The sequence below is a fragment of the Apium graveolens genome, chromosome 2 (assembly GCF_009905375.1).
Source record: "Apium graveolens cultivar Ventura chromosome 2, ASM990537v1, whole genome shotgun sequence".
NCBI classification, from domain to species: Eukaryota; Viridiplantae; Streptophyta; class Magnoliopsida; order Apiales; family Apiaceae; genus Apium; species Apium graveolens.
Genome location: NC_133648.1, coordinates 137300433 through 137322792, shown reverse-complemented (window position 1 = coordinate 137322792; position 22360 = coordinate 137300433). Strand labels below are relative to the sequence as shown.

Genomic DNA, 22360 nt, shown 5'->3' with positions numbered 1-22360 from the left:
GTCGCGTAAATCACTTTTACTAAAACGGTCATAACTTTTGATCCGTAAATCGGAATCAAGAGATTTAAGCGTCTAAATGATCCTTATAAAATTTTATATTATAATCAAGTGTTACTTTTCAAGAAATTACAGTTTATACATTTGGGAACTTCTGCAGATTCTTAATGTTGAGTTTTGTTCGTTTTAGCGAGATTACGATTACGATCCGAGTTTTGTTTACGTCTTAAATCACTATACTACGACCAACAATCATCAAATTATCATCCCAACACTAACTCCTCTCCAGAACATCATGTTCTTGAGCCAACAATAATCAAACTTAGAACTAATTAACTAAACATCAAGATTACAATAAATCAACTACTAAAACTAAGTTTATAACTAGGATTTAAAAGGTTCTTGAAACTTAAACCTTAAATAAAGATTGGTCAAATATTTTTACCTTTATTCAAATCTTGAGATGTGTTCTTGATGATGGTGGAGTCTTGAGAATGCTTGGTTGGGTTTTTGGAACCTAAATTAACCATTAAAATCAAGAAACCAAAGAAAAGTTAATATTTATACTATCCATTATCACTTTTCTTGAATTTATTTTACCCATAAAACCTCAATGAAATAAGCTCAAAAATTTATCTTTCCTTAGTTTAGGATGTATGAAGCTTGATAATTAATGGTGGATTTTTTCCATGGCTAGAACTTGGAGTTTTGAAATTATTTTCCTTGCTTTGTTTTGTTTGGCCGAATGGAAGAAGTGGGGAGGGAGAGGGAGAGCTTTTCTTGCTTCTTTTAATGCTTCTTGTGTAAGATTTATGTTATATGATTTTTATATATATTCTATACTAGTAAATCTATGTATATCCTAGTACATATCTTGCTAGCTTCCTAGGCTTCCAAGCTAATATATTTAGTTTAGGTTTTAGTTTTACTATTCCTAGCTTGTAGGTCATCATGTAATCTAGTTTAGGTTACTATTTGATAACCTAACCATGGTTATTTTCTTACATAGTTAGTTTAGTTAGCTTGGTTCGATACGCTTATTTATTCATTTACGTGTTCGCCTGGTCGCTTATTCGTGTTCGTAATAAATTCTTGCAAACGGTTCGAGGTGTAAATCCGTTCGTATACGTTCTTTATGTTTTAAAGTATCGTTCTTGGATTTGAATTCGTAGGATTTTAAATTTGTAATTATATTGTGATTCCCGTAATCCTTGATGGTTCGTAGATACTGTCATTTTTCAAAGTTCATTTTTTTCGAAAACTAATAGCGTTTACATACACTCATTTGGTACGTCTAATCACGTTATCGACTCCGAAACTCAATTTCTCATGCACAACATGGTGTGGGATAAAAAGTTTTTCCCATTTATCAGGGTTACTATTCATTAAGCATTTTACAAAGTTTCAAAAATTCGAGTTATTACAGTATGTTTAAGCAATTTTGTTCCAGTATTTGGTGTATGGTGTATATGTATTTGTAGAGTAGTATCGTATTTATGTGGTTTAATATCTGTAAATCAACAATTTATGGTTTACAAAGAATAACTCTTACAGCTCAAAGATCATTTGAGGTGATCAAGGTTCAAGGTTAAGTAATTCAAAGCACTTACAATATAAAATAATATTGTTTAAAGTACTTGCAATATTTCTTAAGAAGGTTCAAGAAATACTTGCATAATTACAAATAATTTCCAACTTCATTTGCATTTGTCTAACGGTTGTACTCAACAACCACTTGTTTTCTTTTTCTATGCCTCGCTTCTACTCACTGATCACTTGCTTTCTTTTTCTACGCTTCAGTTCTATTTACTGATCACTTGCTTTCTTTTTCTACGCCTCATTTACTCTGCTAGGCATCACAAGTATCTATCAATACTCAATCTCATATTATTTTAATCGTCATATAGACGCCATAAGCTTTTTCTACCCTTCATTTTACCCAAATCCGATTTACGGATCGAAAGTTATGACCAAAACAGTCAAACATTAAACACTTAGGCATATAACACATTAATCAGATAGCACATAGCACATAGCACGCAAGGTATTCGATAAAAATAATTTTTCGAAGAAGGTTCGGGGTTAAAATGATTTTTCTGGTATTTAATACGGATTTTTGAATATTTTTTGGAATTAAAACGTGTACCATAATCATTTTATAAATAAATATCAAGGTTCAAATACTCTAATCTGACTTTAAAATCATTTATTAATAATTATTGAGCCTTGAACATAATTTAGAAAAATATTTTAAAGCTCGAAACTATTTCTCTAAATTTTTAAATCAAAAGAAATAATTAAATCTAATTAAATAATCAATTAAAATCAATTAATAAATAATTAAATTAATTAATCAATTAATATTTAAATTAATTGACCAATTAAATAATTAATTATTAACTAAGATTAATTAATTTAATAAATTCAGATTTATTTCTATTTTCTTAAATAATTAAAATGAATTTTAGAATTAAAAATAAATAATTTAAAATAGTTTTAAAAGTTTTTAAAACTATAGGGTTGAAAATGCAAGTTTTGAAAATTAATGCAGGGGCTTTTTTGCAAAAAATAGAAACTTCCAGGGCTAAAACTCACCATCTCCAATCGCCGCCGCCTAGGTCACCGGAGACGGTGATGAAAATGATTTCCCAATCAGACAAGAACCACAAGGTGCAGATTTGTTCTTCAGGCCACCAGGAGTCGGCTCGCGTGTTTATTGCAAGCATAGGATCGACCAAATGGCTGGAAAATCCAGTCAAACATCGCCGCCGTCGAGTTCTTCAACTCCGGCGAAGATCTATCTGGAATCGTTTGTCCTTCAAACCCATATCAATCCATTCCTTTTGATACGATCTACACACTGGTACCAACCAATTCGACTAATAACCCTCAAATCTAATACGCCTAATTTTCAATTAAGAACATTCATACTACATAAACCCTAATTTCTTATTTCCAGAATCAAACACAAATTTGAATATGTTATTGAACTCCAAATTCAACAAATAATATACCAAATTGACCAGAATTTCATGATCTACAACATGCTATCATCAAAACACATAAATAATTTCAAAATCAAAAAGTCATAATTTAATTCGAATTTAAATACAAATATAGAAAAATACTAGATGATTTTGCAGTTGGATGGATTATGAAACTTGATTCTACTTGTTACGAGCTTCGATTTGACTACTTGCACGCCCAAATCGGAGTTCGATAACACATTCAGATCCTCGTTTGATTATGAAGAACACGATGAATTTACATATTTTCTCTAGATAATTATATAATTTTTCTGTTTGTTTATGATTATCTGTACAAAATAAGACACGGTATTGGCTATTTATATTTACAGAATATTGTACCACGTTGGATCATCTCGAATATAAAAATAGAATACTTAATCGTTAAGTATTAATAAAACTGATCCATTTCGGTACTGGTTTTAGGATAATTATCAAAACTAGGCTTTTTGTAAATACAGTCTGGTCTCAGTGCTTTGGTTACATGTAATAAGAGAAGATAATATAATAGTTTAATCAAAATATCTCATTTCTCGAAAATACGGGTTTTATCGGTTTACCAAAACGAAAATTGTATCGTAAAATTTGCGCTGGGAACCGCACAGGTAAAACCGTACTCCGGATCGAAAAAGTCAAAACATGGAAAATGCTCGGAATAATTACATTAGGTTAGAAAGGAGTTTTCCCGAGACTTCCGGGTTGTAAAAACGTAATAATGGTTAAAATTGGACGATTCCCGATTAATCCAAATTATTTATAATTAATCTGAAAAATAATTTATTAAATCTATAAATCATTTATAAAATCATATAATAACATAAAAATTAATAGAAAAATATCAAAATTATCTATACTTTATTTTAGACATATAAAAATTAAAATTCTCAAGTTTTGCCACATTTAAACATCCAAACACAGACACCAATTAACAGATAATTCACCAAAATTCATATAATAATCACATAATATACACTTATTGACAAAAATAATTACACGTTATATCCCGAATATTAAATCCTTCCCCCCTTAAAAGGATTTTGTCCTCAGAATCTCCTAAGCAAACAGATGAGGTTACTTTTCACGTATATCACTTTCTAACTCCCAGGTTGACTCTTCAACCTTTGGGTTTCTCCATAGTACTCTTGCTAACTTTACAACTGTATTTCTTAACACTTTCTTTTTTTCAAGAATCTCTATTAGATTCTCAACATAAGAGAAATATTCATGAAATTCTATCGACCTGTACTCTATCACATGCCTAAAATCTGGATTGTACTTCTTAAGCATTGACACGTTAAAGACATTATGAATATGTTCCATATGTGGGGGTAACGCCAATTTGTATGCTACTTTGCCGACATGCTTCAGAGGTCCAACGTATCTAGGACTCAACTTTTCTTTCTTTCTAAATCTGGACAATCCTTTCCATGGTGACACTTTCAGTAACACTCGATCTCCATCTGCAAACTCCATGTCCTTCATTGCTTGATCTTCATATATCTTTTGACGATCCTGTACTACAATTTACCTTTTCTGAATAATCTCGACAACTTCCTTCATCTGTTGTACTAACTCTGGTCCAAGTATCTTACGTTCTCCAACTTCATCCCAATTTTCTTTTAAAAATCAATGGCACAAACACGTAACATTTTTTCGACAGTATGAATCGTTCTTTCGCTTTGACCGTCAGTTCTTGGACGATAAGTTGTACTCATATTCAACTTGGTTCCCAAACATTCTTGAAAACTTATCCAAAATCTTGAGTTGAATAGTGGATCCCGATCAGATACACTATACATAGGGAATCCATGACGAATCACTATCTCTTTTAGATACATATGAATCAACTTGTCCAGTGAAAATCTTGCGTTAATAGGCAGAAAATGAGCTGACTTGGTTAGTCTGTCCACTATAACTCAAATGGTGTCGTGGTTCGCTTTCGTCCTTAGTAATCTGATTATAAAATTCATAGCAATATGCTCCCAATTCCACTTTAGAATATCTAGCGGTTGTAATAATCCACTGGGTCTCTAATGCTCCGCTTAATTCTTTGACATATATAACGCTTACCAACCCTTTCTGAAATCTCCCTTATTATATTTGGCCACAAATAATTCTTCTTTTTGAGTGCATAACTCTTCCCCTACTAAACTGTTAACATTCTGATCCACTGTCTTCTCTTGACATCTCCCTTATCTCTTCCTATAACTCTGACTGAAAGGTCATGCTATACGTCTTCACTTCTGTGGCTTACAAATTCTGACTTCCAATTCCAAATTCTGAAACCCTTATATAATTCTTCTAGTACAGTCAATACATTCCATTTCTCCTTTCTGATTAACACGTCTGCAAATACAATTTCTTTTCCTGGGTGATAGTTCATCGCACAGTCATAGTCCTTGATCAATTCCAACCATCTTTGTTGCCTCATGTTAAGTTCCTTTTGTGTGTATATATATTTCTAACTCTTATGGTTCGTATAATCTCACATCCTTCTCCATATAAATAATGTCTTCAAATCTTCAAAGCGAATACTATTGCTTCCAATTCCAAGTCATGAGTAGGATACTTCTACTCATGAGGTTTCAATTTTCTAGATGCATATGCAATAACTTTATCGTGCTGCATCAAACACAACCTAATCCCTTATGAGAAGCATCACTATAAATTACGAACTTTTCTTGATCGTCTGGAAGTGATAAAATAGGTGTTATGATCAATCTCTTCTTCAACTCTTGAAATCTTTCTTCATACTTCTCGTTCCATATAACTTCTCATTTTTCCTGGTAAGCTTGTCAAAGGTGTTGCAATCTTCGAGAAATCTTGAACAAACTCCGATAATATCCTGCTAACCCTAAGAAACTTCTTACTTTTGTTGGTGTTTTCGGTCTTTCTTAATTCATAATAACTTTAATCTTCACTGGATCCACTTTGATTCCTTCGTCACTGACTATATATCTTAAGAATTAAACTTCATGTAACCATACTCACACCTTGAAAACTCAACATGCAATTTCTCCCTTCTCACAATTCCCAAGGCTTTCTTAAACGCTCCGCATGGTCCTTTGTTGACTTCAAGTAAATCATGATATATCTATATATACAATTACAAACTTATCCAGATATTCCTTAAAGATTCTGTTCATGAAGTCCATAAATATTGCTGGTGTACTGGTCGATCCAAAAGACATTACTTAGAAATTCATAATGACCGTACCTAATTCTGAAAGCTGTCTTTGGTACGTTTTTAGGTTTTAATTATCAATTGATGATATCCAGATCTCAAATCAATTTTAGAAAGATACTTTGCTCCTTTTAGTTGATCAAACAAATTGTCGATTCGAGGCACTGGATACCTGTTCCTGATAGTAAGCATATTGAGCTCCCGATAGTCGATACATAATCTCATACTTCCATCCTTCTTCTTAACAAATAACACTGGTGCACCACATGGGGATACACTGGGTCTGATCACTCTTTTTTCTAATAATTCTTGCAATTGCTTCGCCAATTCCTTCATTTCAACCGGAGCCATTCTGTATGGGGCCTTAGATACAGGTTCCGTTCCAGGTGCTAAGTCGATCGCAAACTCAATTTCTCTATCTGGAGGAAGTTCTGGTAATTCATCTGGAAACACGTCTAGAAACTCATTGATTACTAGAAAATCTTTCAAGTTTTTTTGACTCAAGACTTCTATTTATCACATAATCAATATAGTGCTCACATCTTTGCCACAAGAACCCATTTAGCTCGAATCATCGTTAAAAACTTCTTTACTTGCCTTTGACCTCTAAATATTACCGCTTTCTCATCTGACTTTCATCCAGTGTCTTCAAAATTACCTTCTTATTTCGACAGTCTATTTGAGCATCATGCTTAGATAGCCCGTCTATTCTTAAAATAACATCAATTTCTTTTAACTTAAATGGTATCAAATCAGCACAAAACTTATTGCCAGAAATCTTAATCCCACAATCAGTACACACGTGTTTAAAAGATACACGCTCCTGATTTACCAGTTTTATAGTCATGACCTCATTTAACAATTCAACAGGGTAATTTAATTTATCAACAAAGCCTTAAAAAATAAACGATCGAGTTGCTCCCGAATCTATTAATACTTTAGCGCAAAAGGAAATCATAGTAAACATTCCTATCATCACATCTGTAAGCGTCTTTCACAAACATATCATAAACTCTTGCTTTTGGAGACTCATTCACTATCGGAGTAGATCCTATGATTCTTAGCGCATCACTGACTGGGGCTGGTGATTTACCATCCTTTCTATATGCCCTGGTTTCCCATACTTGAAACATGTAAATCCAATGGGTGAAACTTTGTCCGCTTGATTCTTGGTAGATTGATTTTTTTATTTGGAAAACTTTCGTAAAAAACAACAGTGCAACAAAACAATTAGAAGGATTCATAATTCAATAAATTCATAGTTGAAAAATAAAGAATGAGTAATGATTTAAATATGAATGAGACAACTACATTGGTACTTAAGATGGCCAGTGCTTAAGTTTTTGTCTGAATCATATCTTGCAGGTGCTTTAAGTGCTAACTCAATCCTGTACCTAGATGTTCCGCATGAATTCTGGACAACTGCTGTGGTGAGGACGGTTATGAATGAAAATTCTACATCTATAGTGGTGAACTGCTCTATTGGAGGCCAACGGTTGGAGTTCAATGTGAAATATGTGAATCTATCTTTGGTTCTTCTAAATGAGAATCTGGTGGAGGTTCCAACACAGGATGAGCTAGTTGAATTCATGGACTTCATCAACTATGGTGGAAGAATCAACCTAACAATTTTGAACAGGAAAAACCTAAAGAAGGAATGGTCTTTCTTTTTAATTATATAGTGAGGTCCTTCACCTGTAGAAAGACATGATATGATAATATTTCAAGTTTGGTGCAGAAGCTGGCGTTCTTTACAGCTTACAACAGAAACTTGAATGTTGGTATATTGATCATTGAAGAAATTGCCACCAGGCTCACAATGCCCCTAGCTGCAAGAGGTAAGGAAATTTTCTTCCCTAGATTTATAATGTCTACTTTAATTCATAAAGTTTCAGATATTCATTTACTTATTGTATAGATAGGACAAAAATAGACAATTATAAGCAAGTGTCCAAAATTATATTTGGCTCACTTACTACAAAGACCAAGGTAACTGTAAGTCTCAAACTCACTCCATTCATGATGGAGAGGTTTAAGACTTACCTTAACCCCATGCCTGACATGAGGTCAAATGTTGAATCTAGTGCAGTAATGGTTCCTGCAACTGTGGAAGTACAAACACTGGAACACCAACATGGATCTTCCAATACTGAGATCCTTTCTTCTCTACCTTTAGAAGCTAAGAAACCAACCACTTCATCATCTTAAAAGGGTGAAGTGAGTAAAAAGAAGAGAAAATATGCACCTATAGTTGTAATTCCTAAGAGTGGTGAAGATACAACAGAAAAAGAGTCACCCTTGATCAGAAAACCAAAGAAGGTAAAACAAACTGAGTTGACCACTCAAGCCACCTCTGCTTCCTCTCAAAAGGATGTAGTTGTAAAACAGGGATAAAAACAGACTCTAGGGGCATCCTCTCAACAGGGTGTCTCTATTGAAAAGAGCACTCTCCCTAGTGCACCATGTAAAGAGTCTGCACAAGCACTTCAAGCAATTCAACTGTATGGAAGAGAAATAATGATGGCACACACAAGGAGAGAACATCTCTTGAAGCTCCCTCATTTACTCAGGGGAGCTGCCAAAACTCAATACTAACATTCAAAATCTTATATCTCAAATTTCTTCTTCCTACAATGAAACTCTTGATTCTGGTTCTCAAGAGTTGCCAATTTCAAGTGACATGGTTCTAGAAACTGTAATCACCACCCAGGAACCACAATTAGTTGGTGAGAGGCTACATGTTGGGATAGACCTTGATGACACCAACACAAACACAGAGGTTTTATCAGTTTTTACTGAAGACCCTATGATATACAAATGCACCTTCATGTGCAAATCAACATTCACAGGTTGTAAGGTTTGAGAGTAGTACTCCTGAGGGGTGTTGAGTGGAATTTATCACACTTTATTACACTCCGTAAAGCTTTGAATTGGTATATTTGTACTCAAGTTATTGGTTTTTTAATGTGTTTTCTAGTGTTTTTGCATTTTCAGGCATTCTCCAGGTAATCAGGTGAATTAGCATTATTTTGGTGCTAATTTGGTGTCAGGCTGGTGTTGGAATAAAGCTAGTGGAAGACCAACTCAAATCAAGAAGAAAAAAAGAAGAAGTCAAAGTTTTAATCAGTAAGCCAGCGCACCCGCGCTGTCAAAGTGCGCGCCTGCGCCCAAATATCAGAAACCCAGCGCGCCCGCGCTAATCAAGCGCGCGCCCGCGCCATGTTGGGATAGCAGGATCCTGTTTCCACTTGGCTTTTGAGAGAAAGACTTCTACTTTGTATGGGACTGCTATATAAACAATTTAAAGCTCATTTTTGATAATATATCAAGGAGAGACATATCAGAGCTAAGGAGAAGACGGTAAGAAACCTATAGCATAATTCAACAAAGGCGAAGACGATCTAGTTTATTCTTGTGAATCTTTGTTTTGAGTTGTAATCTTGGATGCTCGTTTCTTGTTTTGTTGAACCTATACTCTTGTGTTAACTTTGTTTTATTATTCGTTATAAAGATTACGTTTATTATACCATGCTTTCATCGGAATCCACGTTGATGATGAGTCTGATAATGGGCTAATCGTTATCATGGGGTTCTAGCGGATTTATTTATGGATTTCTTTAGTTTATTTGTTTCGATGCTTTAGTATGTGGTGATTGTATGAAAACCTAGTATTGGTTGTGCTTATTCATCTTATGAGTGTCGCGAACTTATAAGATAGTGTGTTAATTCTTAATGAAGCGAAAGTGAATTTAAGGATTTAGAACTTGCCATGCTAGCATAGGTTCATGTATTTGTTATGCATGATTCGTGGGTAATTTTAACCATCGTACTTGCCCTATGTAATCAAGATAGATAACTTGTGCTTAAACCGTTATGTTGTCAAATTCTATAGACAAATAGGGTCTCAATATAATTGGTGTATATTCAGCTTCCATCTCTTTTGTGGATGTCTGGTAGTATGGTATTTGTGCAACCAAAGTTGGCATTTATCAGTTTAGTGTTTTCTGATTAGTGTCATCACCATTACATGCTAAGGTTAAGAACTAAAAGGCTATTGAATGAAGTATTTAATGAAGTTAGAATCTCATGTTTGTCATATATATTAATTCAATCATTCTTATTCCCTTAGTTCTAATTGTTAGTTTAATTCTTAGTTATAAACAACCTCAAATTGTTATTCGTCTTAGTATTGAATAATAACCATACATTGTTGCTTAAGTGCATAAATTATAAAGTTAACTGAAACCAGGCTCTGTGGGAACGACTCTGATTTATATCTTATACTACTTGCGAACACGTATACTTGCGCGTAATTTTAGCACGTGTTTAGCGACTAACAAGGGAGAGCTATCTAAATCCTCTCCAATTTAATTGAAGGTTCCTATTGGTGGAACAACTCCCCTCAAAAACCTAGTTGAAATTGCACTCACAATTGAAGCTAGGAGTACAACTGCCAATGATCCTGCTATGGGGGACGCAAGTACAACACTTTCAAGTGATAGTGTTTTGAAGGAAAGACAAGGATTTGAGTCTAAAGTACATGAAAGTAACCTAGCTAACTCCCCTCCAATTCAAATGGAGGTTCCCACTACAAGTATGGAACAACAAACTGTCATAACGAGCTCAGGCTGTGAGTCAAACTGTGACATCTGTCAAAGGTGGTTTCATGATGCACTTCCATCAACTTCAACCTCTTCACAACCAACATCTCACCTCATCCAACAGTGGTTGCAGAATACTCAAGCTCCATCAAGAACTATGGATGATCTCCTTGTTGATCAAATTTCTGGTCAAGCCAACATCTTACAACAACTTCTTACCTCAAATATGAGCAATCAAGATTATCAGGCTATTTTGCTCACCTACAATGAAGAAGTTGAGAAACAAAAGCAAAAAATAGTCAATAAAGTTGAGCAATATGAGAATGTAGATGCTTGGTTGTCTAAAGACTTTTCTCTAGAGATGGATCATGTATTGGCTAGGTTTAGATATGAATATGTAACCATACATGGAAGCAATGCCAAGGTACTGGCTCCGCAAGATGTTTATGTTACAATCAATAAAGTTTACAAAGCTCAACTCAAAGCTTTTCACCTATTTGGTAAATCCCTAAAATTAAAATCGATAGGTCATGAAGACAAGATTCAAAAGATGGTAAGAGAGAACATGGATGAGATTATTCCTTCTCAAGTAAAGATCACCTCAAAATTCCAACACTTTGCTGACCAGATGGCAAGATTCGATTTGACTTATATGGAAAAAGATGTCAAAAATCTCAGACAATCTTTTATAAGTTTGCATGAGGTGGTTCAACAACACATTGTCAATTCCAATGATACAAAGCTCAAATTGAACCAACTTCATCAATGTAGGTATGTGCCTTCTGAACTACTCATGAAAGGAATAAAGGAAGCGGTGCAAGCAACCTTTGGCACCTCAGAACCTTCAAGCTCTCAACCACAATCTACCACTTCATCAAATCTCCAACTGCAAGCTCTTCAACAACAAGTTTCAACTCTACAATCTTCCAATGATTCTCTCACAGATCAAGTGCAAGCTCTCATTACTCTAGTGCAGAGTCAAAAGAAAGATATACGGACCTTGGTGGACTCCCACAAGCATTTACAAATACAAAATTATGTAGCTTTGGGAACCATCTTTGGAAAACTCACCTACTCATGCCTATCACCGAGACTAAGGGGGAGATAGAAGCTAGGATTCAACAATCTAAGGATGCTGGTAATCAAAGGAGATTAGCAAATGACATCAACTCACACTGATCAAAGCTCTTCTAAAGCTCAATTATCAAAAGATGTTGGGAAAGACAGACTTCTAAAAGCTGTAAAAGGACCCTGTCAAGATTAAAAATTCAATGAACTTCTAGCAGGCTTGAGGGCGTCTCTCCACAACAACTACATCACCTACAAAAGAGCAATTGGCCAACAACATCAATTTTGTCAGATTAGTGATTGTCAAAGTTAATAATTTTTTGGAGAAGAGGATAGTTGCAAATGTGAGTGATTGTGGAGTGGACAGATGTCTCTCTCAAATCTTCGAAAATTAAGAGCATCTGAGCTGGATGTAGTGATTGATAAAGTACATACGATAATTTCATAGGACACCCAATTGCTACATAAACTCAAGAAGGCTGAAATAGATGCTTTTCCTGAAGCCTATCTCTGTCCAAGCAAGGGGTGGCCTACATTTATCCTCAGTCTAAAAGATGCAAACTCTTCACTATTCCTAAGAATTGTGTAAGAGGAAACATGAGGCTGATAATGACTTTTTAATCTGATCTAAAATGCAAAATGTACGAGAAAACTGATGATGAAAAGATGATCAGAATTCTTGATAGATACCTTCTAAATGCTGATACCATGTTGTCAAACCTACAATATAACCTAAAGGATGATAACGATGATGATGAGCAGAAGCAAGATGATCAACCACCTTCTGGCTCAAATCCAAGTCAAACTCCTAGAGCAACTGGTAGCAAAGAGAAGAAGCGGGATGTGAAGAAGGGAGATGATAAGAAGAAAGGAGAGGAGAGAAGAAGGCAGAAGAAGGAAGACAACTCAAAACCATAAAAGCAAACCTTACAAATCTATATCAATCAAGCTAAATCCTCTAAACCAACAAACTCAAACATTGTACCACCTTAAACCTCAAAGCCCAAATTCTTGTACAAACAAACTGCCAATACCTTACTGAAAATACCAATCACCTCATACCAAACATCTCTAAAGAAAATGTCAAACCTACCTTTTGTTAGGCCACCAACCAAAATCCATTACAAATCTGTTGGGAGAAAACCAAGGAAACTGGAAGTAACTGAGAGGGCCATCTGGAACTGTTTTAATCAAAGTGATTTTCTACCTCTGAACTGGTGCATCTCAGATGAAGACTACTTTCAACAATTAGCTGAAGAAATGGTCAGAGTTTGGGTTGTAACAGTAAGGGAAGTAAGAATCTACTATCAGGATGGAACCTTCACATTTCTTGGCAAAAACTTAATGGACACATTCTCACTCACATAGATCAAAAGGGTGATAAGCTTACTGAAGGACAAGGATACTGCAACTAAGGCATGGAGATCTGTTTTGGGTGAATAGTTGGTAGAAAGGGAAGAAAAAAGAGCAAGAGAAAAGGCTGCAAGTGAGGAGAGGAAAATAAAGTATATTGAGGAGATAGAAATGTTTATACAAAGATCTGAAGAACTCAAGGTAAAGGGGATGAGCAGAATTACCAAGGATGGACAATTTTTAAACATCAAGGTGGGCAGTTTCTCAAGAATCAGGTTTGGTTTCTTGTATAGTTATCTTTAGCTGATAAACTCAAACTTGTAGAAGCTCTAAGAGGGACACCAATCATAGAAGAACTGGAACTACTTGTTGAGTTAAAGGACCTCATTAGAATAGAAACATGAGATGAGACATTTGTCTGATGAATATATCTGTCAAACTCAAGAAATTACCTAATATATAAAAGTTATATTTCTGTCAATCTTTTATGTAAAGTTTTATTGTTCATTGTACCTTGGGGTTGGTCTTGTTACCATGTATGAATTGGTGATAAGAAATCTTCTCATAAAATGGGGGAGATTATTGTGCAAGACATGCCTATACTATAACAAGACTAAGTGAAATTGACAACCCTAACTAAGTTATATGATAATTTAAGTTTGTAATTTGTATTGTATTACTTGAGTCTGTAAAAGTGTTAATAGATTGGACTAGAGTATTTTTCTGTAAACAGTCTCAAGCCTAAGAATAAACTCTGGAAGAAGATCATGAAGATCATGCCTCAGAGACAGTGTGAAGAAGTTTGGATTTTAATAAATATGTTTTGAGATAAACATTCTAAGTCATGAAATCTACAAGTCATAAATCATGTCATATAGAGAAGTCATTATAGAACTCCAGACTGACTTATCGAAAAGTCAAAAATAGCTTATAAAGAAGTCTCAGAGATATCGACAAGTCAAATTTAAGATGTGAAGATTGGAGATATCGACAAGTCAAACTCTCATTAGAGATCTCAGAGATATCGTCAATATGCCTATAGAGATTTCAGAGTTATCGACAAGTCTTTTCTACATGCAGAAATTCAGAGATCTCGACAAGCCAAATTCTCTTATAGAGAACTTAGAGACTTCGATAAGTCAAAACAATTATAGAGAAATAAGAGATCTCGATAAGTCATTATACTTATCGAGATGACGAGTTCTCTATATAAAAAACTGGAGATCTCGATATAAAACTCAAATACAAAATGTAGACCAATTAAAGATCCATGATTATCAATCAACAAACAAATCAATCACTGATTTGAAAAGTCTACAAAAGCAGCTTGAAGAGTACAAGATCAAAGGCCAAGATTAACTGACAAAGTAAAGTGACAGACATGCACGATTGTAAAGATACACTAAGCCAGAAATAGAAAGTTTTAGTTAACTTAAAGTAGGGTTTAGTACATGCTATTGCATGCTGTGTAAAACCTGTGTTTACTGTTCTATAAAGTAAACACTGGATGCTTTGTTTTTAGTTGTAACAAATAGATCTAAAATTCTTGTAACTCTCTCAAGAAAGAAGCTGAGTTCTTAATCAACAAAGAACCCAAAAATTTGTAGCAAGACATACTTGATTTTAATATAAAATTAAGTGAGTTTTGAAGATAGTGTGTTTTTGTGCATGTTTTTATTATCTTTGTTAAAACACTTTATCTCTACAAGTTAGACTACTTTGTTCACCAAATACATAATAGTTCAAAAAGCTTAAAAATAATCCAAAACACATTCACCCCCTATGTGTTGTATTCATTACCCAACAAGTGGAATCAGAGCAAAATCTGAAAGCAAACAGATTAAATATCTTGGAAGAATGAATACACAGAAGCTTAGCAGTATCAAGATCCTTACTTTTGATAGATGTTACTATACATTATGGAAAAAAGAAAATGATGTTGTTTATCAGGATGGCCAACTCATTATATGTTCAGATTCTCAAAAATGGCCCTTTCACCCCCATGGTAAGGGTTGAGGAATCTACAGATGAAGACATGGTCATTGTTCGCTGTAATTCAAACATGAAAATACACGCAAGCGTACGCGATCACAAGTAGTATAAGATATAAATCAAGTTGATTCCCACAGGGACTGGTTTAGGTTAATTTTAGATTATGAACTTATGTAACAATGTATGGTTATCGTTCAATGCTAAGACAATGAGAAATTGAATTTAGATTAACTAAGAGATTATACTAAATAACAGTATCTGAGAAAATTATGATTGAATTACTTATATGAGAATAAACATGGGATTCTAACTTCATTAAATACTTCATTCAAAGTCTATGTATTTAACCTTAGCATGTGATGGTGATGAAAACTAATCATATAAAATGAAACTAGTATACGCTAACACTTTATTATACGTATACCCTACTATCAAACATCCATAATTAAGATATAAGTTTAATAGACACCAATTATGCTTAGTCCCTATATGTCTATAAAGATTGAATATATATTGGTTTAAGAACAAGTTATATATCGTGATTACATAGGGTGAATAAGTTGGTTAAAATTACCCACGAATTATTCATGTCAATTCATACATAAACCTATGCTAGCATGGCAAGTTATAAACCTCTATATTCACTGTTGCTTCAATAGAGGTTAACAAGCAATCTTAGATGTTAGCTATGCATCAAAGATGAATAAGCACAACCAAACTAGGAAATCATAAATCACTACACACTAAAGATTATAAAATAATTAACTATTGAAATCCATAGATAAATCCGTTAGAATCCCATGACAACGATTAGTTCATAATCCAACTCATCGTCACCCTGGGTTCCAATGAAAACATGATAATAAACAATATAAAAGTACTAGGGTTCAAAGACAAATTGAAAACAAGCATCCAACGTATCAACTATATTGAAGAATACAAAAGTGTTCTTCTCCGTAGCCGTCTTGTGCTTTCTAGGTCTTCTAAATGCTCTCCCTTGGCTCCTTGTTCTTAAAAACGTCTTCTTATTGGTTGATATAATCCCCTAGTGGACCTGGACCCTCAAAATCATCAAATTCAAGTAGAAACAGGATTCTGGGGCAGAAACAGGGCGCGGGCGCGCGGCTTTCGGGCGCGGGCGCGCGGGTTTGGTGATTTCTGGGGCGCGGGCGCGCCAGCCTTCTGGTGAATTTCTGACAATTCTTCTTTTGGCTGTATCTTGAGTTCTGCTCGTCAGAATTAGGCGATTCAACTGCCCAGGCGAAGATAACGAGATTCTCTACAACTTGAGAATGACCTAGACTTCAAAATCTGATCTATTATTAGCATAGAATCCTTGTAAAGCTCCTTTTTTCCTCTAACTAATGCCTACAATGCAAAAACACAAAAACACATCAAACATACCATATACTTGAGTCCAAAACACCAACTTAAGCCTGAAATGAAGCATTCCAACTGGATATAAACTCCACTTATCACACCCTCCAAACTTGAATCGATGTTTGTCCTCAAGCATAAACAGACTCAAAACTACAAAATAAACTAATGCATGACTGCAACTACGTGAATGGAACAATGATCCCCTTAGAATAACCATAACCAAATGAATAAGCCAATGCCTCTAAGAATGCATTGATTCTAAAGTAGAGTTCACATAAATCCCATAAATCAACTTACAAACCAGAAACGTGCGTGTGTGTAATGCTTAACAGATATACTCTCGATACTAGATCAATAACCATAACTTATCTCTCATCAAAACAATCACAAGTTTATAAATAGAATAGACGATAAACACATAATGACTCACAACACTTTAATTTTACTAGAATTATACAAGGATTCATGCTATTATTGAACACATAACAGAGATGCTTATTTGACCGTGCAATGAATAAGGTCCCAAAAGACTTATACAATAATACCCATGTAACGAGCGTTAGGTTAGCGGATCCCAGACTATAAAAGCCTTAGGTCACTAGGCACAAAGTTCCCTAGAACTTAATAACTCGAGTATTAAAGAGCTCACTCTTGGTTAATTATGCATCAACACATATTTTTTTTTCTCTTTTCTTTTTCTTTTCAATGATTTCTGAATGAGTGTGTTTCGCTCCATCTCATTCAACCCTAGACTACTCATAAAAATGTGAGCCAGCTACTAGCTATTTGACGCCTAGCCTTATTCACAACTAGCAATGAAATCCAGCTTTTCTCTAGTTTAAAAATTCAGTATTCTTTAGCCATTAAGAGAATACCAAAAATTCTAAATATATAAACAAGTGATTAAATCTCAACAAATAAATAAATATGATCATGATGTAGCTCAAAAGCAATCCTATAAGACTTTGTGAAATTTTTTGTTTCTAACATGCAAATCAATTCATTTCGAGTTAAACATCCCTCTATTCGTCATCACTACACTCAAATCAATATTAACCAATCAATCAAACATAGCTCATCCTACGGGATCATGTTATATGCATGCAAATGCAACTAAATGGACTCACATAATAACATGAACAAAAATGCAAACAAATATGTCCTAAATGAACAATCATGCAAAAATATGAATGAATTAACAACTATACATACAACATGAATCTATATAGACACAACATACACTAATTCTTATATTATCACCCCCAAACTTAAAATATTCAATGTCATCATTGAAGGTAATAATAAGGATTCAAGGCATACCTAGTCGTCAGGAGGATCACCCTCCTTGAGTGGAGTATCAGGCGGCGGGTAAGCAGAATCAGCTCCAAATACAGGTCAATCGATCTCGACACCAGTGGCCCGAAAAATAGTGCCCAAAGCCTATGTCAAATTTGTAACAAAATGACGGTGAATGTCATGCGTGGCCTCCATATGCCTAGTCAATCACTTGAACTGTTCATCACCAACATTAGTCCTATCAACTGCCTGTTGCACATGAGAAGAACCTTCTGTAGGCACGGGAGGATCCGTTCGGCCACTCTCTACATTATCAAAAATATATCCCAACCCTTTATCATGGGGTGCACCTAAGAATGCATAACTCAATTGATCTGGCAGGGGGTTGAGCTCAAGTGTGGGAGCTTCTTCAATAGATAGATTAAGAGACTCTAACGGCAAATCCAACTTCCTCTTCAACGGAGAAGCATTCAAATACTACAGTTGCTCTGCCCCTTCTTCATCTTCACAATCAGATTCCCCTGTCAAGGCTCTCTCTAAAGTATCTGACCTTAGCACTTGCTCAAGTTCCAAATTCACTACAGAATCGACCATCTCTACTTTAAAGTATTCCTCTTCATCAGTTGGGAATTTTGTTGCTTTGAACACATTAAAGGTGACCTCTTGATCTAGAATCCTCATTATAAGCTCTCATTTCTATACATCGATCAGAGTTCGTCCAGTAGCTAAGAATGGTCTCCCCAAGATAATGGGAATCTTCTTATCTTCCTCAAAGTCCAGAATTAGAAAATCAGCAGGGAAGATGAGTTTGTCCACCTTAACCAAGACATCCTCCACTATTCCTCACGGATAAGCGATGGAATGATCAGCTTGTTGCAATGATATGTATGTCGGTTTCGATATAAGGTAGACCAAGCTTCTTAAAGATAGACAAGGGCATCAGATTGATGCTAGCTCCCAAATCACACAAGCATTTGTCGAACGACAAGTTTCCAGTAGTGCAAGGAAAAGTGAAACTTCCAGGATCTTTAAGCTTTGGAGGAAACTTCTGTTACAGTACAGCAATGCACTCCTCCGTTAGAGCAACGGTTTCCAACTCCTCAAGCTTCACCTTCCATGAGAGAATACCTTTCATGAACTTCGCATAGCTCAACATTTGTTCTAGAGCTTCAGCAAACGGTATGTTGATGTGCAACTTCTTGAAAACTTCCAGAAATTTGGCAAATTTCTTATCTAACTTCTGCTTCTGAAGTCTTTTAGGATATGGCGGAGGTGGATGGACTTGTTTACCCCCTGTATTACCCTCCGGATGAGTGTTTTCACCAGATTTCTTCTTTGGTTCCACCTCGGCATCCTTCCGCACAACCTTTTTAGCAATAATCTCATTTGTTGGAATTGGAAAGGACGCGGGCACGCTTTGTATAGGCTCCGATTTTCCTTTATTCTGTAAAAGAGTTTCAGAATCTTCGTCTTGCTAAATTTAGGGGCTCGCGACCTTTCCTGACCTCAAAATGATTGCCTTTACCTGTTCCTTGACTTCCCTCTCGCCTGGATTGGCTTCTGTATCGCTAGGAAGTGTTCCTAGTTGTCGATTTAATAAAATGTTAGAAATTTTCCCTATTTGGTTCTCCAGAGTCTTAATAGAAACAACCTGGCTTTTGCATATAAGAGCTTGGTTTTTGCGCATAAGCCTCAACTCCTCCTATTCAGATTTTTCAATCGAAGATTGACCTGCACCTCCATGAGTTTATTGTTGCATTCCCATTGGCTGAAACTATTGCCTTGGTGCAAATTGTTACTGAAAACCTGGAGGATTTAATTGCTTGTTTCCAAACTACTGGAATGGTTGTTGCATCATATTCTAATTGTTGCTCCAGCTGAAGTTAGGATGATTCCAGTTGTCAGGATGATAAGTGTCTAGAACTAGTTGTTGCGATCTCTGAAAGTTGCTCACAAACTGAGCTGATTCACTAGATATATCGCATTGCTCCGTCGCATGCGAACCTGCACACAGCTCACAAACATTGGTTATCTGATTATCACCATAGTTAGCCAGAAAATCGATCTTCATAGACAACGCCTTTAGTTGAGCAGTGATAGCCGTAGCTGTATCCACTTCAAGAACTCCTGCTACCTTGCCCTGTGGAAATCTCTGGGTTGGATACTGATATTCATTAGCAGCCATCAGTTTAATTAGATCATAAGCTTCCTCATAGTCCTTTGCCCATAATGCTCCACCTGATGCTACATCGAGCATGGGTCTTGACTGTGCTCCCAAACCGTTATAGAAGCAATTGATGATCATCCAATCAGGCATTCCATGATGATGACACTTCCTAAGCATCTCTTTGTAGCGCTCCCAAGCTTCACATAGAGATTCTTTCGATTGCTGCTTAAACTAAGTAAGAGCATTCCTGATTGCAGTTGTCTTCACCATAGGGAAGAATTTAGTGAGAAACTTTTGAGCAAGATCTTCCCAAGTAGAAATCAAACCAGCTAGTAGAGAGTGTAACCAGCTCTTAGCCTTGTCCCTCAGAGAGAATGGGAACAGTCTCAATTTCACCGCATCCTAAGACTCACCATTGAACCTGAAGGTGTCGCGGATCTCTATGAAATCCCTGATGTGCATATTTGGATCTTCCGTTGGAGAACCCACAAACTGGACTAAATTTTGTACCATTTGAATCGTGCTAGACTTGATTTCAAAGGTATTAGTAGCAATGGTTGATCTGAAAATGCTAGACTAAATGTCAATAATCTTTGGTTGAAAATAATCCATCAAAGCTTTCGTATCTACTACTAGTTCTCCCATTGCAATGAAAACTAGAGTACCTGAAACACACGACTAAAGTAAACCTTGTAAGAAAATTATCCGAGTCAGTGAACTTTAACGACCACTGATGACAAGCACATAAACTAAATTTAACACTGAGTCCCCGGTAGCGGCGCCAAAAAATTGTTTGCTGTAATTCAAATGCGAAAATACACGCAAGCATACGCGACCAAAAGTGGCATAAGATATAAATCAAGTTCGTTCCCACAGGGACTGGTTTAGGTTAATTTTAGATTATGCACTTATGCAACAATGTATCGTTATCATTCAATTCTAAGATAATAAGAAATTGAATTTTGATTAACTAAGATTTATACTAAATAACATTAACTGAGAGAATTACGATTGAATTACTTATATGAGAATAAACATGGGATTCTAACTTCATTAAATACTTCATTCAAAGTCTATGTCTTTAACCTTAGCATGTGATGGTGATGAAAACTAATCATATAAAACAAAACTAGTATACGCTAACACTTCATTATACGTATACCCTACTATCAAACATCTATAATTAAGATAGAAGTTTAATAGACACCAATTATGCTTAGTCCCTATATGTCTATAAAGATTGAAAATATATTGGTTTAAGAACAAGTTATATATCGTGATTACATAGGGTGAATAAGTTGGTTAAAATTACCCACGAATTATGCATGTCAATTCATACATAAACCTATTGTTAGGGCGAAAATACACGCTAATATTCACGCAAGTATACGCGTTCGCAAGTAATATAGAATACTTTCTAGTTCGTTCCCATAGAGACTCAGACTATTTATTGTCTAATTAAACTCACGCACCAATGTATGATTACTTCTCAATGTTAAGACACTAACACTTAGAATTGTTGACTAAATATTAACTACAATTAATTACTTAATTATCACTTAATTAACACTTCAAATTAACAATATTAAAACACTCATGAGACCACAACTTCATTATTAGTTCCTCCAATAGTTATTGTTATTACCTTTAGCATATGACAGTGATGATATTAATCAAATAACACGAAACTGATAAAAGCCAACTTTCATTGTACTAATACCATTCTACCAAGCATCCACAATTAAGATAGAAGTTGAATAGGCATCAATTATGTTGAGTTCCTATATGTCTACAGAAATTGACAACACAACGATTTAAACACAAGTTATTCCTTTTGATTACACAGGGCGAATAAAACTGTTAGAGTTACCCACTAATCATGCATATCATACATGAACCTATGCTAGCATGGCAAGTTCTAAATCTCAAGATCCACCGTCGCTTCACAAGAGATTAACACCCTATCTTATATGTTCGTGACACACATAAGACGAATACGTACAACTAATACTAGATATCATACAATTATCACACACTAAAGTATTAAACAATTAACTAAAGAATTCCATAGTAAATCCGTTGCAACCCCATGATCACGATTAGCCCATAATAGCACTGATCGTCATCATGGGTTCATATAAAATCATGATAAACAAACACAAGAAAATAATAACTAAACTAATTATATTAAACCAGAGTATGTCACAAGAGTAAATAGGTTCAAAGTAAGAAAACTAGCATCCAACATTACAACGAAACAAGAATCACAAGAAAATATGCTTCCTCTTCGTTGCTG

At 35.1% G+C, this 22360-nt stretch overlaps 1 non-coding gene across 1 annotated transcript; it reads left to right on the top strand.

The window, feature by feature from the left end:
- The first annotated feature begins 20212 nt into the window (after positions 1 to 20212).
- On the top strand, positions 20213 to 20319 carry LOC141709192 (small nucleolar RNA R71). The gene has a single exon (XR_012569782.1). It is a non-coding gene; the product is annotated as a small nucleolar RNA R71 (small nucleolar RNA).
- The last annotated feature ends 2041 nt before the right edge of the window (positions 20320 to 22360 follow it).